At 41.5% G+C, this 24,073-nt stretch overlaps 1 protein-coding gene across 1 annotated transcript in view; it reads right to left on the bottom strand.

Annotated features, from left to right (window-relative positions):
- The window catches only part of TOMM7 (translocase of outer mitochondrial membrane 7), a 207,085-nt gene that overhangs the window by 33,757 nt on the left and 149,255 nt on the right, over positions 1-24,073 (bottom strand). The gene's annotated exons all lie outside the window — the stretch shown is intronic.

Genomic DNA, 24,073 nt, shown 5'->3' with positions numbered 1-24,073 from the left:
ATGTCAAAAGAAAACCACAATAATTTATGACTAGCCATCTATTAAATGAGTAGAGAAATGAAGTCATAAAATACACTTGGTTAATCCAAAAGGAGGAATGAAGAACAAAGAAAAGATGAACAAAATAAATAATAAAATGGTAGGCTTAAACCCAACTATATCAATTATTCCATCTAATATAAATGAACTAAATAAGTTTTTAAAAATAGATTATTAGTTTGAATAAATTAAAACCCCACAACTGTGTGTTGTCAAAAACAGAATCACTTTAAATACAGAGATACAGAAAGGCCTTAATGGAAGTCTTAACTTTTTTTTCAAAAAATTAAATCATGTAGAATATATTCTCTGATTACAAAGGAATTAAAATATAATTAATAACAGAAAATAATTAGAAAACCCCCAAATATTTGAAAATTATGTAATGAACTTCTAAACAACTCAAAAATAAGAAATAAATTAGAAAATATTATGAACTGAATGATAATGAAAGTGATTTACTTAACAGTGATGCCATAAAGGAAACTTATAGGTCCAAATGCATTGTGCATATTGGGTGAAGGGAAGGGAGGTCAGGGAAGGAAAGAGAAGAGAAATATTGAAAAGCAACAAACTTAATTCTCATGTCAGGCAAGTTAAATCCAAAGAAAATAGAAAAACAGGAAATATTATGAGTAGAAATCAATGAAATAGATTAAGAACATGTAACAGGTCTAGTCAAGGCTGTGGTTTTTCCAGTGGTCATGTATGGATGTGAGAGCTGGACTGTGAAGAAAGCTGAGCACTGAAGAATTGATGCTTTTGAACTGTGGTGTTGGAGAAGACTCTTGAGAGTCCCTTGGACTGCAAGGAGGTCCAACCAGTCCATCCTAAAGGAGATCAGCCCTGGGTGTTCTTTGGAAGGAATGATGCTAAAGCTGAAACTCCAGTACTTTGGCCACCTCATGCGAAGAGTTGACTCATTGGAAAAGACTGTGATGCTGGGAGGGATTGGGGGCAGGAGGAGAAGGGGACGACAGAGGATGAGATGGCTGGATGGCATCACCGAGTCAGTGGACGTGAGTTTGAGTGAACTCCAGGAGTTGGTGATGGACAGGGAGGCCTGGCGTGCTGCAGTTCATGCGGTTGCAAAGAGTCGGACATGATTGAGCAACTGAACTGAACTGAACTAAAGTGAACAGGAAATAAACAAAGCCAAAAGTTGGTTCTTAATGCAAGTGATAAACCCTTAACAAAATTAATCAAGAACAAAAGGCAAAACATAAATGACCAACACTAGGAATCAAAGCACTCCAGTACTCTTGCCTGGAAAATCCCATGGACGGAGGAGCCTGGAAGGCTGCAGTCCATGGGGTCGCTGAGGGTCGGACATGACTGAGCGACTTCACTTTCACTTTTCACTTTCATGCATTGGAGAAGGAAATGGCAACCCACTCCAGTGTTCTTGCCTGGAGAATCCCAGGGATGGGGGAGCCTGGTGGGCTGCCGTCTCTGGGGTCGCACAGAGTCAGACACGACTGAAGTGACTTAGCAGAGAGAGGAATAAAAAAGAGACCATCACTACAGACATTTAATAGAGAAGAGAATAATGAACACCCTTATGTAACTTTATTTTTAAAATTTAGATGAAATGGATAAAATGTTTTTTAGTTACCAAAATGGACACTAGAAACCATTTAAAATCTCAACAGTTCTGAATCAATTAAAGAAATTAAATCCTTAATATATCAAATTGTTTTAAGAAATAGAATAGTTCTATACCTGCTAAAAAGATTGAAATAATTTTAAAATCTTTCAGTCTCAAAGATTGGACAGAGATGAAAAGACCAAGGACAGGGGCTGGTAGGGGAGGAAGAGCCTAGGTAAACGTTTGACACAGAAGCCTAGTGAAGAACATGGCTCAGGAAGGAGGGGTGGCCAACCACATCAAGTGCGGCTGAGAAATCAGCTGAGAGGTGGGGAGGGAACTATTGATCCTGGTAAGAGCTGTTCAGTGGTGTAGTGGAGATGAAAACCCACTGGAGTGAGCTGAGGAGAGATGGAGAAACATAGACCCGGAGTCAGCTAACAGTTTCAAATTTTTTCAGTGAAGGCAAACAGGGAACACAGCAGTTGCTAAAGGGAATGTGGAATCATGTTTTTCTAAGATGGGTGATATTAAGTCAAGGTCCAGTAGAGAGAGTTCATGGGGTCGCTAGGAGTCGGACACGACTGAGCGACTTCATTTTCATTTTTCACTTTCACGCATTGGAGAAGGAAATGGCAACCCACTCCAGTGTTCTTGCCTGGAAAATCCCAGGGATGGGGGAGCCTGGTGGGCTGCCGTCTCTGGGGTCGCAGAGAGTCGGACACGACTGAAGCGACTTAGCAGCAGCAGCAGCAGAGAGGGGGAAGTCAATGATACACAAGAGGAAGGAGACAACTGCAGGGACTGATAGCAGGTGAGAGTGCATGATCCAGGACATACACGCACTTCTCTGCAAGAAAGCCTCTTCATGGTCCATACAGAACTGGCTCAGTAAAGAGACGGAAAGACTTTTCATGGTCTATACAGAACTGGCTCAGTAAAGACACTGAAAGACTCTTCATGGTCCATACAGAATTGGCTCAGTAAAGAAACTGAAACTTGAAAAGGTAGAAACAGAAAGCAACATTGTTCTTGCCCATCACCATCCTGTGAAACTAATTTTTCAACTTGTGCTGCCCTGCTCCTGGGTACAACCTCCAGAATATCTCATGGCTTTTTCAGTTACTTTTGACAACAACAACATCAAAAACCCACGGATTGCGTTTAACACCCAGGACATTATTGAAACTCCAAAATTTATTTAATTTTAAGTTTCTCCCAACTGCCAGCTCTGGCCTGCCCCACACTAGGAAATTATCAGTGAGGGAAGGGAAAGGAGAGAATGTTTCCCTGTTCTTGCTTGTTCTGCCTCATATATTAGCCTGACCTGCAGGTGTTTGGTCTTTCCTGGGTTGAAGCCTGGTAGGAAGGAAAAGAAGAGGGAAGAAAGGCCTTATTTGATTGGTGACTTACAATTTGGCATCAGTGCCCTTTCAGGGTACAGAATTGAAATGCTATTTCTCTCTCTTCTAAAGCATTTTTGTGGATCCTTCAAAGATTCCCCATAGATAAGTTTTCCAACGACAATAGCTGGACTCCTCCACATGGTTTTCTGATGCCACCTCCATTTCTTGGGGGTCACTTTCCCCCTCCAAGCAGTCTTCTTGAATAGAGTCCATTACTAAATGACCCAGCCCGGTCCATGGGATCCTTATCTGACCAAGCAGAAATGCCCTTGCCCCAATGAACTCTGGAAATATAGCTCATGATCAACCAAACTCTACCCCATGGATCCAGACCAGCCAGCTAGAGACAGTCTGTCCTCTTCAGACTTTATAGTCTAATACCTTATAGGTATTCCGTCACACTCCAAGGTACACATGACAACTTCTCTGTGTCTCTAAAGACTTCCTTAGTGGGTTTGAAATGGCAGAAACATTCCCTCTTCCATCCACTCCCTGCCTGCAATAACTTTCTCCAAAGATACTCTTAATCCTGGAGTCTTTATCCCTTTCATTCTGTCACTTGGAGGTGAGTCATGGGCTAATGACAGCAGAACAGGAGTCAGTCTCTAAGCATATTCTGCAAAGGTGGCCTAAAATCTCTCTTTAGGATCCTGGAATATTTGGTTCTCAGACTTAAGGACTGTGCCAAAACTCTGAGACCAAAAGGGCTTCGTTTTAACATTCCACAGGGAATACATAAAAAGAACCAGGAGTGCACAGACAGTGTGGCCAGCTGAGTGGCCAGACTCAGCCAATATTGCATTTGAGTCCCACAGATTCTCCATTCCAACACCACACATATCCCTCTTTCTAAGCATTCATCTCTCTTTGTACTTTAGAGCAACAGGAGTAGGAGAAAGCAGGGTGACCATATACCACTGCAAAGGCTATTCACCACTCAGAGGCAGGCTGAGGGCCAAGTCAGGATTGAAATGGAGGCCATATTTCATCACGTCCCCCAGTCTGGGGCTGTGTTATCCCTGAGGGGCACTTGTTTTATTTAATTTGCAGAAGTTGGTTAGCAGAGGCCCTGGAAGAAGCTACAAAAGCATAGGAGTAACCACTAGCACAAAATGAATTATAGTAACTCTGGGGTAGAAGAGAGAGCACTACCACAGAGTGTAACTTTTATCTTTATTCACCATGATGGTAGGACTTGATAGAGGAAATACAGAAGCAACACTGACTGGAGACTGAGGATAAGAGGCAAGCAAAGAGAGGGTCTAATAAGAAGCAATGAGCAATCTTTAAACTGAATTAAAACATTCATGAGTTGCAGTCAATTTAATTCAAATACAGAGATAAGCCATGTAAAATTTCTTTCTCTCATTTTGAAATATTACTTTGCCTTGGTCTATGTTCTTAAACGTTTAAATGTTACAGACATGGTTCCAAGCTCCTTTGCATTCACAGGATTCCAGACTCTGCCCAGGGGTTTAGCAATGCAATCTGAGCACACCCTTCCTCTCCTCTGCCTGGAATGTTTGACTCTCTGAGCTCAGCCAAAGACCTGGCTGGGGAGGTGGCTCAGCCATGACTGATGTCTCTGTCGACATGAATGGTGGATAATGGTTGTTTGCACCTCCCTTAGGTTAATACTCAGAAAGGAATATAAATCTAGGGAGCTCTAGGAAGGGGGCTTCTGCCTGTAATAATGGTATTTGCTATTGCTATTGCTAAGTCACTTCAGTTGTGTCCGACTCTGTGCGACCCCATAGACGGCAGCCCACCAGGCTTCCTCATCCCTGGGATTCTCCAGGCAAGAACACTGGAGTGGGTTGCCATTTCCTTCTCCAATGCATGAAAGTGAAAAGTGAAAGTGAAGTTCAGTTGTGTCTGACCCTCAGCGACCCTGTGGACTGAAGCCTTCCAGGCTCCTCCATCCATGGGATTTTCCAGGCAAGAGTACTGGAGTGGGGTGCCATTGCCTTCTCTGAATAATGGTATACTACTCTGGTTATATTTTCTAAGTGTGCCTGGATTGGTGAGAGAGAGAGAGGAAAAAATGGGGTGAGAGGGGTTGTAAGGAGGTAGGGAAAAAAGAGAGGGAGGTGGGAAGAGAAAGAAAGGAGAGGAGAGGAAAGGAGAGGAAGTGAGGGAATGGGAAGGGAGGGAAGGGGAGGGGAGGAGAGGGAAGCTATTGTGTGGCATTTAGTCACCTGAAAATTCTTAGACATAGTGTTGTCTTTTCTTGGATATAACACAAAACAAGTGTTATCCAAGTAAACACAGATTTTTTAAAAATTCTCACTTTAATTTTTTTAAATTGAGATATAACATGTAACACTGGGTATGTAAATGTATACAACATATAGATGTGATACATTTTGATATTGCAATATGATTACCACTACAGTGTTAGCAAATACCTCTGTCACAAACACAGAATTTAAAAATTCTACGAGCAAAATAAAACAAACATAAAAGTGCAAAATGAAACACTAAGGTTCAGTTCAGTTCAGTCTCTCAGTCATGTCTGACTCTTTGCGACCCCATGAATCGCAGCACGCCAGGCCTCCCTGTCCATCACCAACTCCCGGAGTTCACTCAGACTCACGTCCATCGAGTCAGTGATGCCATCCAGCCATCTCATCTTCATCATCCAGCCTCCATCCCCTTCTCCTCCTGCACCCAATCCCTCCCAGCATCACAGTCTTTTCCAATGAGTCAACTCTTCGCATGAGGTGGCCAAAGTTCTGGAGTTTCAGCTTTAGCATCATTCCTTCCAATGAACACCCAGGACTGATCTCCTTCAGAATGGACTGGTTGGACCTCCTTGCAGTCCAAGGGACTCTCAAGAGTCTTCTCCAACACCACAGTTCAAAAGCATCAATTCTTCGTCACTCAGCTTTCTTTATAGTCCAACTCTCACATCCATACATGACTACTGGAAAAACCATAGCCTTGACTAGATGGACCTTTGTTGGCAAAGTAATGTCTCTGCTTTTCAATATGCTATCTAGGTTAGTCATAACTTTCCTTCCAAGGAGCAGTGTCTTTTAATTTCATGGCTGGAATCACCATCTGCAGTGATTTCGGAGCCCAAAAAAAGAAAGTCTGACAGTGTTTCCCCATCTATTTCCCATGAAGAGATTCGACCAGATGCCATCATCTTCATTTTCTGAATGTTGAGCTTTAAGCCAACTTTTTCACTCTCCACTTTCACTTTCATCAAGAGGCTTTTTAGTTCCTCTTCACTTTCTGCCATAAGGGTGGTGTCATCTGCATATCTGAGGTTCTTGATATTTCTCCTGGCAATCTTGATTCCAGCTTGTGCTTCTTCCAGCCCAGCGTTTCTCATGATGTACTCTGCATAGAAGTTAAATAAGCAGGGCAACAATATACAGCCTTGACGGACTCCTTTTCCTATTTGGAACCAGTCTGTTGTTCCATGTCCAGTTCTAACTGTTGCTTCCTGACCTGCATACAGGTTTCTCAAGAGGCAGGTCAGGTGGTCTGGTATTCCCACCTCTTTCAGAATTTTCCGCACGTTAAGTACCTTCTTTATTAGCAAGTAAAAGTAGCCACGAAGATAGATACATTCTCCCCAGAGCTCACAGGCATTTAGTGTTTCATATGGCCCACTATTTATAAAGCTACCCAGTGGCATCTGGGCCTTAACCACTGCCCGGAACTGCTCAGCTTCCTCAGAGCCCCTCCCCTGGTAGCAGAGGCAGCAAGGTGCTTCCTCAATTTAGGAACAGGTTTTTTTTCCCGTTTCCTCCTTTTCCGTATCCACACCAGATCCTGACAACTGAGGACAAAACCTCATGTTTTGTCCATGAGGCAACAAAAAATCTGCTCATGAGCCTCTGAGCAGATTTACGCTTGACAGGCTTGTTCCTAAATATTCATTCAGGGCAGCAGAGCCCTAAATCAGCTATGACAGGGGGAGGGATGGGCCTTGCAACCAGAAAGGAGACATGACTCGCCACCTGACACGTGGATTCTTGGCACTGCAGGGACGATAAACGTGAAGGGGCCAAGCTCCTTGCCTGGTATGAGAGTTTCCCCTGACAGGTTCTGCCTAGTGGGAGAACTGCTGGGTAGAAAAGAAACTGTGTTATTATTTTTGAGCAATATTGTGTATCTATATCCAGATAGATAAAATTGGTGTCGTAATTTATATTTTTATATTAGCACATTTATTATTGCTTATTTAGTGTTTTCCTCTATTTGAGTTTTTCTTTTTTCTTATTACTTTTTTGTATATTAGAAATATCAACCCTTTGATCTGCTATATAGGCTGCACATTCTCTCTCCACTTTTCATTTGTCCTTAAACTTTGTTCAGGGCAAATAATTTGCCATGCAGACATTTTAAATTTTCATGTGGTCAGATCTGTTGTTCTTTTAGAACTTCTTGGTGTTATACTGTGCTTAGAAAGGCCTTTTCTATCTCAACATGATAAAAATGCTCATCCTTCCAGGGTCTTCGTTGTTGATTTTGTGTGAATCTTTCACTCATCTAGAATCTATTTACCACAGGGAAGAGTGAGTTTAGGGATCTAACTTTTTTTTCTTTTCAAATGTTTGAAAAGAGATCTTGCATATCCCTTCACCAATCTAAATGACTGAACAAGTGAATGAAAATAAGGTTTGGAGTTTGTCAAATATTCTCTCATTTTTGCCTTTGCTCTGGATACAGAGCAAAGAAGGGATTGAGAAGGGACCGCAGAGATTACACATCCCTCCTATTTTTGTCACTTCCTCTAAATAATAATTTAGAGGGGCTTCCTTTGTAGCTTAGTCAGTAAAGAATCTGCCTGCAATGCAGGAGACCTGGGTTCAATTCCTGGGTCAGGAAGATTCCCCAAAGAAGGAAATGGCAACCCACTTCAGTATTCTAGCCTGGAGAATCCCATGAACAGAGGAGCCTGGCAGGCTACAGTCCACGGGGTCACAAGAGTTGAATACGACTTAGTAACTAAACCACCACAACTACCTAAATAATAATTAGTTAACAAAACAGCCATACTGGAAACACAATGTCTCTCAGAGACTTGCAATACTTTCACAAGTTTTTAGTGGTTAAAGTCTTATCATAATTTTCTTAAGGAGCAACTTTCTTCCCATTCTAGATTCCAGACAGATGATTTGGACTTTGGCAATCTGCTCTGGAAGAAATAAACTAGCATTCCACTCCTGGCTGCATTTGGTTGAGGCTCTATTGAGCGTGGGTGTATTTGGGGCAATAAAAAGAAGGCCAACCATAATAAGATTTGTATCTGTTTAAAAAAACGGACACATTTCAATTGCTGCAGATTCCTGGTACTGTTTTAAGATACATGAAAAACCACAGAAATATTTTGCCCACGTGCCCCCAAACTCTCTATCTGACTATAGCTCTCTTGGATTTAAACATACCAAAGTGATCAAAGGTCATTTCCTGAATTTCTGCCAAATGTTCCGATAAACTTAAATTGGATTAATTCAAATTCCAAGGAAAACACTGAAGTGATTTGTGAAAAGGAAAAGAGATGTTTGAACCAAAAACATAGTCAATAGTAATTTACAAACTGAAGATGATTTTATGTCAATACTCAATTTGGGAAAAGCAACTCTCGTAGGAATTTCCCTTCTTTCCCCCAAGATACAAATAGATAGCATGTTCATATGGACTCCACAGCTTACTGTAAATGGAAGAACTTGCATTTCACTTCTAAATAGAGGTAAAATATTCCGTAAAAAGAAATAAATCTCATACCAAAGAGTCCCTTATTAAAACAGGTATTTTTACATTTTACCGTATAGATATTATTTATGAGGTTAAAAAAAGATGCATGTGTCACTAAACTCTTGGACGTGATCTGGAGTAAGGCCTTAGACTGAAAATTCCAAAAGTCTAATTTATTTGGAAAATGTTAGAACATCAGCTTTTACCTTTGTAAGGATATTATTTTGTTGTTCACTGTGGTGAAAGATTAAAGCTTCTTTGTTCATTTACTCACAGGAAAAGAAAAAGACGACTTTAATACATAATGGCAAACATGCAGGCCTTGACAGATTTTATCAGGCATATGTCTTTCACCCAAGATTCCACATGGTTTTAAAATTTTCACCCTTATTTCATTCAAGCAGTTAAATTCATAATGAATTTTATGCCCCAAATTTGCAAAAAGGATAAAAATGAAAAGATAGCTTTTAATAAGGGTAAGGGACTGCTACTGCTACTGCTAAGTCACTTCAGTTGTGTCCGACTCTGTGCGACCCCATAGATGGCAGCCCACCAGGATGCCCCATCCCTGGGATTCTCCAGGCAAGAACACTGGAGTGGGTTGCCATTTCCTTCTCCAATGCATGAAAGGGAAACGTGAAAGTGAAGTCGCTCAGGCGTGTCCGACTCTGAGGGTAAGGGAGGAGCAGGCTAAAGCTTAGAAATTGGAAAGAGCAGTTCTGGTAAGACAAGCAAAAGCACGTGAAAAGATACTCAACATCACTAATTATCAGAGAAATGCAAATCAAAACCACAACGAGGTATCAGCTCACAAGGTCAAAATGGCTATCATCAAAAAATTACAAACTATAAATACTGGACAGGGTGTGGAGAAAAGGGAACCTTCCTACACCTGTTGGTGGGAATGAAAACTGGTACAGCCACAATGGAGAACAGAATGGAGGTTCCTAAAAAACTAAAAAAAAATCATTGCCATGTGATCCAGCAATCCCACTCCTGAACATATATCCAATTTGAAAACCCAATTTGAAAAGATACATGGGACTTCCCTGGTGGCCCAGTGTCTGAGACCCCGTGTTCCCAATACAGGGGGCCTGGGTTTGATTCCTGGTTGGGCGACTAGTTCCCACATGCTGCAACTAAGACTGCATGCCACAACTAAAGATGCCGTGTGCTACAACTAACACTAGGCATGTGTGTGTGAAATGCGAAAGTCAAGCAGTCGTGTCAGACTCCTATTTTTTTTTTTTTTTGCTAAACACATCTTATACTTTTTTTTTATTAATTTGAGGATAATTACTTTACAATATTGTGATGCTTTTTGCCATACATTAACATGAATTGGCCACAGGTATACATGTGTCCCCCCAGAGAAGGCAATGGCATCCCACTCCAGTACTCTTGCCTGGAAAATCCCATGGACGGAGGAGCCTGGTGGGCTGCAGTCCATGGGGTCGCTAAGAGTCAGACATGACTGAGCGACTTCACTTTCACTTTTCACTTTCAAGCATTGGAGAAGGAAATGGCAACCCACTCCAGTGTTCTTGCCTGGAGAATCCCAGGGACGGGGGAGCCTGGTGGGCTGCCGTCTATGGGGTCACACAGATTCAGAAACGACTGAAGTGACTTAGCAGCAGCAGCATACATGTGTCCCCCAGATCCTGAACACCCCTCCCACCTCCCTCCCCACCCTAACCATCTGGGGTGTCCCAGAGCATTGGCTTTGGGTGCCCTGCTTCATGCATCAAACTTGCACTGGTCAGTTATTTTACATATGGTAATGTACATGTTTCAATGCTATGCTCTCAAATCATCCTACTGTTGTCTTCTCCCATTAAATCCAAAAGTCTGTTCTTTTATATATGTGTCTCCTTTGCTGCCCTGTGTGTAGGATCATTGGTACGGTCTTTCTAAATTCTCTCTATATATTTAATATATAGTATTTGTCTTTCTCTTTCTGACTTACTCCACTCTGTGTAATAGGCTCCAGGTTCATCCACCTCATTAGTACTGACTCAAATGCATTCCTTTTTATAGCTGAGTAATATTCCATTTGGAGAAGGCAATGGCACCCCACTCCAGTACTCTTGCCTGGAAAATCCCATGGACGGAGGAGCCTGGTAGGCTGCAGTCCATGGGGTCACGAAGAGTCAGACACGACTAAGCGACTTCACTTTCACTTTTCACTTTCATGCATTGGAGAAGGAAATGGCAACCTACTCCAGTGTTCTTGCCTGGAGAATCCCAGGGACGGGGGAGCCTGGTGGGCTGCCGTCTATGGGGTCACACAGAGTTGGGCACGACTGAAGTGATTTAGCAGCTGTAATATTCCATTGTGTCCAACTCTTTGCAATCCCATGGACTATAGCCCACCAGGTTCCTCTGTCCATGGAATTCTCCAGGCAAGAATACTGGAGTGGGTTACCATCTCTTTCCCCAGGGGAACTTCCCAACCCATGGATCAAACCTAGGTCTCCTGCATTACAGCCGGATTCTTTACCATCTGAGCCACCAGGGAAGCCCCAAGACCCAGCATAGTCAAATAAATACATAAATAAAAATATTTGTTTTAAAAGAACAAAAGAAAAGATACATGTACCACAATGTTCATTGCAGCACCACTTACAATAGCCAGGACTTGGAAGCAACCTAGATTCCCACTGACAGAGGAGTGGATAAAGAAGATGTGGTATATATGTATGCATATATATATATATATATATATATATATATATATATACACACACACATATATGAATATTACTCAGCCATGAAAAAGAATGAAATAATGCCATTTGCTGCAACATGGATGGACCTAGAGATTCTCATATTGAGTAAAGTAAGTCAAACAGAGAAGGACAAATATCATATGATATGGCTTATATGTGGAATCTTAAAAAATGGCACAAGTGAAGTTACTTATAAACAGAAATAGAGTCACAGTGATGTAGAAAAGCAAAAAACTTTAAAATTACCAAGCAACTGCAACAGGGGGATTGTGGTGCTGAATGAAAAGCCCTATTTGGGCTACAACTCTATAAATCAGCCGGACTTGTCACCATCTGAAAATAGATTTCAAGGAAAGAATAAAACCTCTACAATCTGAATAGATGAAAGATTGAAAGACATATACAAAATGTCAATGATGATTATCTCTGGGTTTAGAATTAAAGGAGTTCTGATTTATTTTTAATACTTTGGGGGGACATTTTCCTATAAAACATGTTACTCATATGATCTAAAAAATTTTTTTTTGAAGTGCAAAAAACAAACAAACAAAAACAATAGAACAAAACCCCTTTATCTTGAGTTATTATCTATCCCAAATGTTACTAATAGATGTGTTCGGCAGAGTAAAGGCTCTCCAAAGATGTCCAGGTCCCACTCCCTGGGGCTTGTGCACATGCTACTTTCCATGGCAAAAGGAACTTTGCAGATGTGATTAAGTTGAGGATTTTGAGATGTTCAAGATTATCCTGGATTAACTTGGTGGACCCCCTGTAATCACGAGGGTCCTTATAAGGAGGAAGGAGGATCCAAGTAAGAGAAGACAGGTAGTGATGACAGAGCAGAAAGCTAGAGTCAGGGGAAGTGGGAAGATGTTAAACTTCTGGCTTTGAAGATGGAGGAAGGGCTATGAGCCAAGGAATGCAGGTGGCCTCAGAAGCTGAAAAGGGCAAGGAAATGGATTCTCCTTTATGTCTCCAGAAGAAACATAGTCCTGCCAACACCTTTTGATTTTAGCCCAATGAAACTGATTTTGGATTTGTGACCTCTAGAACTATAAGATAATAAATTTGTTTTTTTGGGTTTTTTTGTGGCTTTGATTTTTGTTTTTCTAATAAAGCACTTCTTTTTTTTAAGATTTATTTATTTATGTATTTATTTATTTGGGATCTTCCCAGATCAGGGATCGAACCTGTGTCCCCTTAAATGCAAGGTAGATTCTTTACCACTGGATCACCAGGGAAGCTCAGTTTGAGTTGTTTTAAGCCACTGAATTTGGGAGAATTTTTTTGATGGCAGCAGTAAGAAACTGACACATTAACCTAGCCCAAATCAAGGGTGAAATGCATAAATTTTCACTCACTGAAAAAAAGAGGTCTCACACAGAGAAGGGGAAGCCCATATAGAGATCTTCTTTTCAATGAATGAAAATTTATGCATTTCACACTTGATTTCGACTAGACTAATGTATCAGTTTCCAACTGCTGTCATAAAAAAAAAAAAATCACACACAAAATTCAGTGGCTTAACACAACCCAAACTGGGCTTTCCTGGTGATTTAGTAGTTCCTTGCAATGCAGAGACACAGTTTCGATCCCTAATCTGGAGAGATCCCACGTGCTGCAAAGCAACTAAGCCTGAGAACCACAACTACTGAGCCGGTGTTCTAGAGCCCATGAGCCTCAACTACTGAGCCCTGAGTGCTTCAACTACTGAAGCCCATGAGCCCAGATCCTGTGCTCTCCAACAAGAGAGGGGCTTTTCAGGGGTGCTAGTGGTAAGGAATCTGCCTGCCAATGCAGGAGATGTGGGTTTGATCCCTCAGTGGGGAAGATCCCCTGGAGCAGGAAATGGCATCCTACTCCAGTATTCTTGCCTGGAAAATACCATGGGAGAGGAGCCTGGTGGGCCACAGTCCATGGGGCCACAAAAGTCAGACATGACTGAGCACATCTCTGTGTGAGAAATTTTGTGTAACAGTATTCTGAACAGATGAATACAAAAGGCTAGCAGCATGGAGTAGGTGTGTAGGGAAAAGAGCTGGAGGAATTGATTGGCATAGGGACCATACTTGCAGTCAAAAAGACCCAAGGTAAGGGAGTAGAGGACATCAGGGGATATCAGCTCCTCCCGATATGAGAGTTTCAAGGTGCAGAAGACCAATTCCAGCGGACAGCTTGGTGGAGACTCCAATCCTGGAGATTCATTTTTAAATTTTTTCTCTTTCCTGACCAGCCAGGAGCAAGCAAACTAATTTGCCCCACTCAACAAACATCTCTAGAAATATGTACCCCATGATTAAAAATGTGTCTAGGGGTGGTTTTCTGGGCGATAAGACAAGCATAATTTGTCTTCCTCCCACTTGCCTATGAGATGACCTGCGGTGGGTCCCCAAGGGAGGCCTGGCAGAGAGGACAGCTGTCGTCCCTGGAAGTCATTAAACACTCAGTGAGGACCAGTGCTGCCACCCAGGCCTAGACAGGGCCAGGGCCATTAACGAAGAGCAGGATGACAGCTGCCTGAGGCTTTGAGAAGGGAAGTGCCTCCCCAGTCAAGGGTGCAGGAACCCAGGGCCATCTGTTCTTGGCTGTCCTACCTCCACAGGTCCACTGAAGTCACACAGACCTCTGGGTGGCCAGCTCCCAGCATTCCAAGCTCAGCCATGGAAACAGCTCCTTAGCTCAGGGGCACAGGGTAACACAGGCCAGCATTTCCCCCATGGCTGTCTTTCCTGAAATTCCAGTGTTCGCCACATAGATTGTGGGAAAACTTATTTTAGTGAAATTTTGTGTGCTAGACAGCAGAGAAGGCAATGGCACCCCACTCCAGTACTCTTGCCTGGAAAATCCTATGGATGGAGGAGCCTGGTAGGCTGCAGTCCATGGGGTTGCTGAGGGTTGGACACAACTGAGCGACTTCACTTTCACTTTTCACTTTCATGCATTGGAGAAGGAAATGGCAACCCACTCCAGTGTTCTTGCCTGGAGAATCCCAGGGATGGGGGAGCCTGGTGGGCTTCCGTCTATGGGGTCGCACAGAGTCGGATACGACTGAAGGGACTTAGCAGCAGCAGCAGACAGCTGAGACTTGCAAAGCATGAATGGGAGTTGTTTTGTAAGGGGACTAGTGGCAGATGGCTTGGCCTCAACTACTTGGAATTCTTGCAAATTTCCAATCATCTGAGGGCCTCACTTTCTTCATTGCAAAAGGGGACCATACTATCAGAATCTAATTAAATCTAATTCATATGACTGTTATGAGGTTCTCAGCCTGCAACTTTTCTAGGGCTCAATGTTAGCTGCTATCATTATTGTCATTGTTACTGTCGTTGGTACAGCTTTCTCGGGCTTTTCCTTATCCATTCAGCAGAGACATAGTGACTGCTCACTTAGGCACAGACTCCAGGGACACAGAGGTGAGTAAATTCCCTTAGCAGCCCTAGAAGAACTTGGGTTTAGGACAGATGTATGCAAATCTATAATGATGAAAAGCTGGTCATACCATCATCACAACAGCACAGAAAAGGAAGTCTAACTGCAATTACTCACAGTTCTTTGATCCAACCTTATGGATTACAATTGTAAATTGGCACTCACTGACATATTATGTTTGGTCTATTCATATTCAGTGGCTTTAAAATTTTTTTACTTTTTATGAAATGTTTCAAACCTACAGAAAACTAAAAGAAATAATACAATAAGCACACATATGCCCAATGTCTAGATTAAATCACTGCTATGCTTTTACTATGCATGTGTGTGTGTATACAGAAAGGAAGAAAAAAGAATTTCAAGACATTATTACACTTCACGCCTAAAAATCTCAACATGAAACTCTAATAAAACTTAAGAACTTCCCTTATATATCATTATATACCACAATACCATTATCACACCCAACTAAGGTAACTAGAGACTCCTAATATCATTTAATACCTTGCTCAAACTCAAATTTTCACAACTGTCCCCAAGATATCTATTATAGGTGATTGTTTTTCCAAACTAGGCTTCAAAGACTCTCACTGCATATGGTTATTACGTCTAGTGTAAACTTTCTCATCTACAACAGTGTTCCAATCCTAATATTTTTCTTTTCTCTCTTATGAATTTGATTTATTGAAGGAACCAAGATGGTATGTCTTATATGACAATCCATATTCTGGATATTTCTGATTGTTTCCTTAAAGTATGCTCAAGGTTTTTTAAAAACTATGTTTTTGAATTAGTGTAACCAAATGGATAAGACCATGGGTTCAAGAGGTCATAAAGTTGGATTCAAATCCCAACTTGCTGCTGTTTAGCTAAGTGACTATGACCAATTTGCTTAACCTTGCTGAGTCTCAGTAACCTCATCTTTAAAATGGGATTAGTGATTATCCATGTGATATTTTGGAGAAGGAGATGGCAACCCATTCTAGTATTCTTGCCTGGAGAATTCCATGGACAGAGGAGCCTGGCAGGCTACAGTCCACAGGGTGGCAAAGAGTTGGACACGACTGAGCAACTGCCACTCACATGTGATATTTTAAAAAATTATACAAGGTGATATATTCTAAGTACTTCAAGCTGACACCTCATCGGTGCTTGGTAAATTGGTGCTTCCAATGATGGGTTTCTTCCTTTTTCAATTATACTCAGGACTTTGAGAAGCCAGCAAAGTTCTTTCTTCAATTATTTGCAGCTTGCACCCTCTCTGCTGTGTTTCCTCTGCTTTTTCCACCAGGATATTAAAAAAAAAAATTATGTTGTGTTCTGGCCTTTCTTCAGTGGGGAACAGTCCCTCCCCAGCAGAGTAGATCCTCAGGTTATTACTGCCCCCTGTTTCATTGTCGCTCTAACCCCAGGATCCAACACAACATATAATGTTTATGTGTTTCAGAAAAAAAAAAGGTTAACTCTGGAATATGCAGGCTTGGTCCACACCTTCACCCTCAAGTTAGAATTAGTGAGTTCAAGAGAATTTTAGAACTTGGGCAATTTTGTACAGAATTCTGGATTTCCTGCTTCTTTTGGGAAACATCAAAAGACCTGTTCAATTGGTGGCACAGTGCACGAGCGGGCCCCCATGCCATCCTCCAGTCAGCCCCAGTACAGTACATTGCAGACATCTGAGTGGTCCCTAACACACCTGAGTTTATGACTGCATTAGTTAAGTTTCTCCCGTAGGATACATGTGAAGAAATTTATCTGAAGGAATTGACTCATGACATTGTGGGATCTGGCAAGGCTGAAATCCATAATTCATGCAGCATTTTGATATGATGGCCTTGCAGGATTCCTTCTTCTTGGGGAAGCCTCAGTTTTTGCCCTAAAGGCCTTCATAATGAAGTCTGTTCACATTATAGAGGGTAATCTCTTTTACCTAAAGTCAATTGATTATAAATGTTCATCTCATCTACAACATAACTTCACAGCAACATGCAGAATAGGCTTTGGCCAAACAGATAACTGGGCACCTTCACATAAGGGGAAACATAACATTAGCCATTATGACAGCTTTGCTCCAGAACCAAACTTAGGAATGTTGGATTTACTTAGCTTTCTCGTCTCAAAGCCCTTCTCCTCCTTTATATTAGTTTTCCACTGCTGTGTGGAATGGAAAGCTTAAGCCACAAATTTAATGGCTTAAAACAAAACAAATGTATTACCTCACAATTTCTGTAGGTCAGAAGTCTGAATGTGGTGGGCCTGGATTATCTTCTCAGGGTCCCCCCCTGACTGAGTGTCAAGGTGTCAGGTGGGGCTACATCCTCTCCTAGAGCTCTGGATCCCCTTTTCAAGCTCCCTGCTTTTTTGGCAGAATTCATTTCCTCACAGAGGCCTCAGGGCTGAGGTCTCTCAGCTGAAAACCACATGCTTCTGCTTCTTCTGTGACCAGCTGAAGACAACTCTCTGCTTTAAAGGCTCATGTGATTGGGTCAGGCCTACCAGATAATTTCCCGTAAGGCCAACTGTGCTTACAACATAACCTAATCACAAGAGTAAAACCTATCATGTTCATAGTCTTGCATATTGATTATACTGACCACCTACACAGGAGGAAGAGGTACCGATCTTGGGGCCCACCATAGAATTCTGCTTAATGCAGGCTTATTCAAGTCACTTGCAAACTTATTATCCTCTGTATTCAGAGAAAGAACAGAAATATAGTGAGATGCTAAAAATTCAACCAGTGAGCACAATTTCCTAATGACTACAAAGAAGTAGTGGCTCAGCCATTTCTTTCCATGGAGGCGCGGGAGAACTTTTAAATAAAGCCTTGCTAAACTGTGCATTCTCATAAAGTATAAAAGGGATCTCCCTTTCTCCCTTTCCACAAGCTCTGCCTTCAGAGTAAGAGTTTACTCATCTTTTCCCAGTCTGAGCTTTTTGTTGGCTTCTTGTAAAACCAGTCTCAGTTGCACCCAGTTAAGCAGGCATAAAAGACTATGAAAGCAAAACCAAAGAGCTACCCAGACTCTTCTGGCATAACATTTTAAAATCATCACAAAAGGGCAAAGAGGGGAAAAATCCCAAACAGGGAAAAAAAATCCCATTCAGACATGCGGTGATGTCAAAGGACCTTAAGACAGTAAATCTAATTTCATACAAGTTCCTAGTGTACTGCTATTTGGTGTATAGGGGAAGCAAATTGAAAAGTGAAAAAGTCAACCGTGAAGAAAGTCTGCGGAAACAAAATTTCAAACCAACAGAAATGTTGACTGGGCTACAAAATGTGCTGTCACATTTACGGGTTTTATGTTTTTTTATAACGCTCCCCTATGTTTTTTCCAGATTATTCGATAAAAAGAAGTCATGCGTTCATCTACCAAAAATCAGCAGTAGCAATATACATTTTTCAAATTTCTGTTTTAGGTCGATCTCTGCACTGGTTATGCTGAGAACCCTTGCCCCAGAATATTTTCCCAAAAATCTTTACAGAAAAGTTTGAAAAGAGAGAAAGAGGTGCTTCAATTCACTTATTTGATTTTTCTTTTACTGGAAGAAAAACCCATGCATGACTAGGTGAGAAGCATGCATTTTCCTACGGACCCAAAATTTATAAGTTTAGGCAACAGAGAGGAACCTAAACCATAAAAAATTAGTTCATAAATATCACCATCGTTATGTATTTCAGTATGTTTTACAATGCACTGCATTTGACCATAGCCTTAGTGATCTTCTGAAATAAACTGTTGGAAGTCCCCGTCAAAAGAACTTTTCCTCCACAAGGATCCATAAATGATACCTCACTTGAAGTAACTGTGATTAAGAGTTTACAAGGAACTGAAATATTCTCATGAATTTTAATGTTTAACTTAAGCATTTCTTCTCCAAATGAAGTCTAAACAGAAACTTTGCCAAATACCTCTGGTAGCCAGGAGAACTCACAGTGCCATCTGCCAAGTGCTCAGAAAGGTTAAGAACAATGGTGGCCATCTCAAGAGAGCTTTTAAATCATGGATTTTCCCTCTGATCTCAACTTTTTAGGGAGCTATCTATTTTGTATGTCTAGGATATTTCTTATTATATGTATTTCATGATGGAGAAGAGAGAGAGGGTGACAAAGAAATAACAAGGCTTACTTGCATGTTGTGACCTAAAGAGAAATACAGGCATAACACAGGGAGAGAGAAGATCAGGAACACAGCCCAGGCAGAGGCTAGGAGGAGTCACCAGAAGCATTTAGCTCTCCATCTTCCTTATCCCCAGACAACCCTGAGTAGGGGTCTGGAAAGACAGCCTGTGATTTTTTTGGTTGACAGAGCTCATAGCCCATTGAACCAATTTTCTTGCCTCATATATAAACCAAGGTCACTTTCAGCCCTCAGACTTCATTTCAGGGGAAGGTAAGAAAGAGGATACTGTAAACACAAGTGTCCTTGACAATATAAATTATAGTTCCCAGAAGTTTCCTTCATATGTTCCAATGTTATCGTTATTATTGTTTACCAAAATCACAAGCTGTTCCCTGGAGATATCTAGAAGACAAACTGCTTAAATCAACACCTCCTACAAAGTAATCAAATTCTCAGTTCTTGGTCTTCATTCATGCAACAGTTCCTTCTTTATGATACTCTCTCCTCCTGCTCCTGACTAAGGAAAATTAGATTCTCTTCTCTGACGTTGCATTAGTTTTGCATGAGTGCTCACTTCCTTTTTTTATTCTCCCAGGACAACTCCATATCTGATAGGATCCCTTTTAGAACGGCAATTCTCTTTGACAAAAAAAATGAAAATGTTTATTCAGTGTCTACTATGTGTCTATGGTGTTAGGACAAAGGCTAAATTAGGGTATCTCAACCTTGCTTGAAATTTTGAACTAGACAATCTACTGTGTGTGGGGGCGGGGAGGAGTCGGGCGGGAGGTGTTCTGTGTATAGTAGGTTTAGCAGCATCCCTGGCCTCTACACACCAGATGCAAGTAGCAGCCCTCTCCCTCAGCGTGACAACAAAAAATATCTTCAAATGTTGTTGAATGTCCCCGGGGGAGGAAAATTATCCCTTGCTGAGAAACACTAGACTAAAGGAATTATAAAAGAAATATAAGACAAAGACCCTTTCCTTGAGGAGTTTAAAAATCTTATGGAGACAAAAAATGTTAGATACAGAGCATCATTAGAAATGATCTTGATCAAGTCTTTTTTTTTCTTAGTTAATAAACTAAATGAGACACAGAGACATTAAATGACCTAGTCAGTTGTTCAACAGAAACATTTTAGAAAAAAAAAGCAGCAAATAATCAAGCGTAGATTGTATTTGTATAGGCTGCAGGTGTTATGAGAACCTAAAGAAGGAAGAGAACAATGCTGGTGAGCAGTGGCATGAAGAGAGTAGAACTGAGTCTTAAACGACTTGCACTTGAAGGATGAAGACAGGCAAGAAGAAGAACGGTGATGCTAGGATGACCACAGCATGAGCAGAGGCTTACAGGAAAGAGCAGAGCATGGAACATTAGAGGAAGGAGGCAGAGACTAAGCCAGACCAGCAGGAGACAAGGATGGACAAGCCAAGAGAGTCTAAATTCTGCAGGCCCTTGATCTCCTACAGGAAGTTTCAGCGTGGACTCAGAGCCCTCCAAAAATATTTCTGATATCCTCTAGGGGAAGGTAGAAAAATGGAAACTCACAAAATGGGAGTTAAGAGATCTGGGTGCTAGCTGCAGCAGTTCACTGACAGTTGAATAACCTGGACAAGCCCTTCATTTCCCTGGGACTCAGTTCCTACATTTGTAAAATAAGAGGGTCCAACTGGATGATCCCTGCGGCTCTTTCCAGCTCTCACACTATATGATTCAGTGAATGCACACTCCTAAAAATCCCCCCATGAGAGAAGACAAACCTGATCATTGGGTTTCACAGCCTGAGAATAATCGTCTGTGATTTGATACACCCTCTGGGCCCACAGCACCTCTTCCTTCTGGGCCAAAAGGGCTGTTTGTCACATGTCCTCCATGTCTCAGCAGGTCCCCAGGAGGTCTTGAGGTTTGTGAGGAGGGAGGGGTATAACTACTGGCCTAACCACACAACATCACATCCATATGAAAAAAGCCTGACTACAAGGAAAATATGCTAAAAGCCCAAATGTTCCTGATTAGTTGCAATGTTTCAGAATAAGGTCTGCCATTCCCGGCCCTGACTTTTGCAAATGTATGATTGCAAAGTCAATCGGGTTCAGAAAAAAATAATGTACAACAGCTGAAGACAAGTGAATAGAGAACCTGTTGGCAAGAGTACTGGAGTGGGTTGCCATTCTCCAGGGGATCTTCCCGACCCAGGGATCAAACCCAGGTCTCTCGCATTGCAGGCAGATGCTTTACCATCTGAGCCACCAGGGAAGCCCATCTAACATGACACTGACATATTATTTAGTAATAAACTCTGACAAAGCCAGTAAAAGGGGTTAGTGTAGTTTAGAATGGATGAGGGCAAACAAAGAGAAAAACGAAACAAATTAAGACTTCTGTTCAATGAAGTTATTATAGAAAAGGTCCAAAGACAGAAGAAAATGGGGAAAGATATTTGCAATGTTTAAAACCAATGAGTCATTAATAAGTTAGCAAGAAAAAGAAAGTAGTCCCAATGGGAAAACCAGCAAAGGTAATTTCCAAAAGAGAAAGTTCAAAAAGCTAAAAGGCATATCATGAGATACTCAAAATAAGAGAAATAGAAAATTAGAGGAAAGATAAGATATTGCTTATACCTATTAGGCTATTTAAAATTAGGCAGCTGGATAATGCCAGATGTTGGCAGAAATGTAGGAACTTTTAAGTACTGTTGGTGGAAGTATAAACACAGAGAGTTCCACATCTCATCACATAAATAATCCAAATCAGGTACGGATGAGACTCGAGCTTTGATCTACCCAGAGACAAAATTTCTCTCCATCTGTGGATCTGTGAAACTACAAAACCGGTTATCTGTTTCCAGAATACAATGGTGGAACAGTTATAAGATAGACATTCACATTTCAAAAGTGGGGGGGGGGAGTCAAAGGAATAAAGGGACCCCTGGTCCCAAGAAAGCCAGAATCTAAATAGGGAAAATTTCATTGAGTTTCAAAGCCTACGAATAATCTTCTATGACTTGACACACCCTCTGGGCCCACAGAGAAGGCAATGGCACCCCACTCCAGTACTCTTGCCTGGAAAATCCCATGGACGGAGGGCCTGGTGGGCTGCAGTCCATGGGGTCACTAAGAGTCAGACATGACTAAGCGACTTCACTTTCACTTTTCACTTTCATGCATTGGAGAAGGAAATGGCAACCCACTCCACTGTTCTTGCCTGGAGAATCCCAGGGATGTCAGAGCCTCGTGGGCTGCCGTCTATGGGGTCGCACAGAGTCAGACATGACTGAAGTGACTTAGCAGCAGCAGCAGCTGGGCCCACAGCAGCTCTTCCTTTTGAGCTTGCAGTGGGCCCATGGTGACTCTATCCTTTGGGCCTGTAGTTGCACCTCAGAGTTATTCTTCCTTTTTCTCGAATGGCAGCAACTGTCTGCAGTCAAATAGTTCTATCAGCTCACTTCTTGTCTGTAGAATTTTGGAAGTCTGATAGCTTTCTCTCATTTCCTCCTTTCTCTGTCTTTTTCAGCACAAGCTGGCAGTGTTTCTGCTCATGTAATATTCTCAGAAACTTTGTGGGTCTTCTGTATATGTCACAAGGGCTCATGACATTAGAGAAGAAGGTCCTCCATAGATATGTTCTGTAAACTCTATCTATATTCCTAGCTTCTGCTGAGACAATTGAGTGGATCCATGAGTCACATGCCTAATTTCTTCAGCAAAAGGCTGTCCAGTCACAACCTCAGGTTTCTCTCTAGAGGATACTTCCCAACAGTAGATTTTTCTGATGACAGTATCTTTTGTAGACTGGGTAAACTGAGACACTCCCCAATTAAAGTGCTGATCCCTTTTCATTTAATACTTCTTTCTTCCACTTATCATTCCTCTTATACTGCTGTAAGCAAAGAGAAAACAGGCTGTCTCTTCAACATTTTGCTTAGAAGTCTCCCCAATTAAACATCCAATCTTGTATCTTATAAATTCTGCTCTTCACAAATCAAAGAAAACACAATTCTGCCAGGTTTTCTACCACTATATAACAAGGATAATCTTTCCTCCAATTTCTAGTAACATGTTTCTCATTTCCTTCTGAGTTCTTGCCTTTAATGTTCATTTTTCTATGATATTCTATACATATGTGGTCTCTAAGACCGCAAAACTTTCTCCCCTGTGCTCCTCACTTCCTCGTGAATTCTCACCAGAATCTACTTTTTCTATATAATGAGCTTCAAAAGTTTTCTGCCTCTGCCCACTACCCAATTTCACAGCCTTTCCCACAGTTTTAGATATTTGTTACAGCAGCACCATACTTCCAGGTAGCAAAATCTGTGTTTGTTTCCAAGGGCAACCTTAACAAAATAACACAAAATTGGTGATTAAAACAATGACATTTATTCTTTCACAATTCTAGAGGCTGCTGAAATCATGGTGGTGTTCCTCTGAAGGCTCTGGGAGAGACTACTTCCTGTCTTTTCCAGCTTCTGCTGGCTCCAGATATTCCTTGACTGTGGCTGAACAACTTCAACATCTGCCTTCATTTTCACATGGTCTTTTCCTCTTCCTCTTCTCTCTAAGGACACATCATTGGATTTAGAACTCACTGATATAATCTAGGATGATGTTGTCACTTTGAGATTTTTAATAATTACATTTGCAAAGATCTCTTTTCCAAATAAATTCACATTCACAGGTTCTGGGGCTTAGGATGTGGGCTTACCTTTTATGGAGCCACCATTAGAACTACAACCACATCCCAGAGAAATCCTCAGCTCAGTTCACATGAGTATAAGCCAAAAATATTCACTGCAGCACTGCATGCAGTAGCTGGAAGTCAGATGCCCACCACTTGGACAGTACATAGATAAAATATGGTGGATGATCACTGTATCAGAGATATTTACATTTCACAGTCTACCCCTGTTTTCCCTACATTTCCTGACCACCACACAGCTGATTAGGGAATGTGCTGTGAGCAGCAGTGACCTTTGTTACTTCAGGTGTGAAGAATGCAGGAGCAGATATAAATTCTCCATTTCTCCTTCTCTGTCTCAGCA

The sequence above is a fragment of the Bos mutus genome, chromosome 4 (assembly GCF_027580195.1).
Source record: "Bos mutus isolate GX-2022 chromosome 4, NWIPB_WYAK_1.1, whole genome shotgun sequence".
Classification (NCBI taxonomy): domain Eukaryota; kingdom Metazoa; phylum Chordata; class Mammalia; order Artiodactyla; family Bovidae; genus Bos; species Bos mutus.
The sequence above is the reverse complement of the archived record's forward strand: the minus strand, read 5'-3'. Positions and strand labels throughout refer to the sequence as shown.